This window comes from Sturnus vulgaris, unplaced genomic scaffold, assembly GCF_052056855.1.
Source record: "Sturnus vulgaris isolate bStuVul1 unplaced genomic scaffold, bStuVul1.hap1 Scaffold_182, whole genome shotgun sequence".
Classification (NCBI taxonomy): domain Eukaryota; kingdom Metazoa; phylum Chordata; class Aves; order Passeriformes; family Sturnidae; genus Sturnus; species Sturnus vulgaris.
In genome coordinates this window covers 620,001-622,500 of record NW_028276116.1, presented here as the reverse complement: position 1 = coordinate 622,500, position 2,500 = coordinate 620,001, and the positions used below count along the sequence as shown (strand labels likewise).

The 2,500-nt window shown below is 76.9% G+C and overlaps 1 non-coding gene across 1 annotated transcript; it reads left to right on the top strand.

The window, feature by feature from the left end:
* Positions 1-1,772: 1,772 nt before the first annotated feature.
* LOC148218545 (5.8S ribosomal RNA) lies at positions 1,773-1,925 on the top strand. The gene has a single exon (XR_015800353.1). It is a non-coding gene; the product is annotated as a 5.8S ribosomal RNA (ribosomal RNA).
* The last annotated feature ends 575 nt before the right edge of the window (positions 1,926-2,500 follow it).

Genomic DNA, 2,500 nt, shown 5'->3' with positions numbered 1-2,500 from the left:
AGGTACCTAGCGCTTCGCGCCTCGGCGGTCTCCTGCCGGTTTCCCTCGGCGTCGTCAAACGCCTGTTGGGGGCCGAAAGGGCCGCCGAGCCGGGCGGAGGTTTAAAGACTCGGGCGGCCCGGCACGGCCCCGCCGCGGCGGCGGCGGCGGTGGCGGCGGCGGCAGCGGGTGTCGGGCGGTGGCGGCGCGGGGCGCCATCGAGGGGTGGGGAGCTACTCCCGCCGATCCCCTGCGGTGGCGTGTCCGTCGCGACCGGCCGCGCTCGCCGTCGTCGGCGTCCCGCCGCGCTTGCCCGCGCGCGGGGGCCACCCGTGCCGGGCCGGGGAAGGGGCGCCCTGCCCCCCCCCTCTCTGCGGCCCGGTCTCGGCGGAGAGGCCGCGGCGCGCGATCGGCCGCGGGGGGCCGACCCCGCTGGCCTCTGCGATGCGGGGCGACGCCGGCAGAGGGCGCGCGCTCTCTGCCTTACCTACCTCAGCTGCGGGGTTGCGGCCGCCGGGGCCCGCCGCGCTCTCTCGCTCTTTCTCCTTAGCCGCCGCCGCGGGCTCGCGGGCGGCGCCGCGTCAGGCGCGACCGCGCGCCTCTCGCCTCGACGGCCTTGTCGCCTCGAACCGCACCGCGGCGGCGCCGGCCGCCGGCCACCCCTGACTCGGAGCGCTGTCCCCGCCCGTTGGGGCGCAGCGCTCGGCCGGCTCCTCCATCGCCGGAGGTCCGGCGGGCGCGGGCGACCCCGTGCCGAGCGGCGGCGTCGCCGCTCGGCGAGTGTCCCCGCCCCCCCCGGGGGGGGGGACGGTCGGCCGCGAGGCGCCCGCCTTCACCGGCGGCCGTCCCGGCCCGGGCCCCGCCCGTCCGCTTCCCCGTCGCCCTTCCCGGCCGCGTGTGGGCCAAAAAAAAGGGGAGGCGTGCGGGGCGGCCGCGGGGGCGCTTCCCCGTCCGGTCCCCGAGTGGAAACGAGGGGAGCGGGCGGTGCCCCCCGGCTCAGCCGCCGTACGCCTGCCCGCTGGGCGCGTGCTCGCGGAAGGGCAGCTCGGCGGTGCGAAGCGGCGGCGGTCCCGGGAGTGCGGCCGCGGGTGGCGGAGGGGTTTTGCCGAGCGGCAGACCTCGGGCGCTCCGCGATGCCGGCTCGGGTCTCGGCGGCGTCCCGCCTCCGGCGCCGGTGGCGGAGCGCGGCCCGCCGGGCGTTCGCCTTCCGGCGGGCAAGCGGTCCCGCGCCAGGGGTTGCGCCGGCGGAACGGTCCCGCCGCCGCGTGGCGTTTCGGGCGACGTTCAGGGGCCGCTGGCGGGAGAGCCGGCCCCCGCGTTTTGGCGCGGCGGCGTTCCGCGAGTCGGCGGAGCGGTGAAAAGGAGAAGCCAGGGAGTGAGCCGGGAGCGGCGGGGGCCGGCGGTCGCGCCCCCCGGCCCGCGAACGCGTAGTCGTCCCGTGATCGAGAGGCCGGGCGGGCCACCGTGCCCCCCGCGGTCCGGCGCGTTGCCGCACAAGCCCCTCCGCGCGGAGGTCGGGCCGAGCCCGGGCGCCTGGGCCGCCTCCGAAGGACGGCACGCGAGGCGGCGTCTCCCCTCGCGGGGGGAGGCGGTCGGGGGCGCGGGCCCCTCCGCCTTTCTTTGGCCGACCTTCGGAGCGTTGCGCGGGGTTTCTCTTTTTTGCCCCGCGCTTTCTCCTCCTCCTCCTCCGTTTGTGTGTGCTCGTACGGTCGAAGCGGGGCGCGCGGGGGCGCGCGCGTCCCTGCAGAAACAGAAAAGGGGCCGCTTCACGCGAGCGGTCCCGAAAGCCAGACAACTCTTAGCGGTGGATCACTCGGCTCGTGCGTCGATGAAGAACGCAGCTAGCTGCGAGAATTAATGTGAATTGCAGGACACATTGATCATCGACACTTCGAACGCACTTGCGGCCCCGGGTTCCTCCCGGGGCTACGCCTGTCTGAGCGTCGCTTGACGATCAATCGCCGTCCGGGGGGGCCACCCCGGCGGCGCGGCTGGGGTTGCCTCGCAGGCCCGTTGCCCGCGGTCGACGTCGACGTCGTCGTCGTCGTCGCCGCGCAGGGCCTTCGTCCCCCTAAATGCAGACTCGGGGAGCGCTCCGTAGCTCCCCGCTCCCGGAACGAGCCGCTGGGGCGGAGCTCGTCCTTGCCGGGGCCGTGCCGCGGTGCGGTGGCGGTGGCCGGGGAGAGCGAGAGTCGGCGTCGAAGACGCCGCCGTGGGCCGTGCGAGAGAGACGAGAGAGCGAGAGGGCCGAGAGGGAGGCGAGGCGCGGGCCTCGCCCCCGGGCTCTCCCCCCCGTGCGGGCGGCTGTCTGCGGGTGGGTACCGCGGGGGTACCGTGCCGTGCTGCCGCGCGCGCGCGAGGCCGAGAGCGCCGGGGACGGGGGTGCGACCCCCTCCTCCTTCCCGCGAAGCCCTCCCCTCCTCTCTCTGTCGCCGTCGCGTTTCTCTCTCTCCCCGCTTGAGGTCGCCGCTTTTCCCGCCCGGCTGGCCGGTTCCCCCCCGTCAGGGCCGTCTCTGCCGCT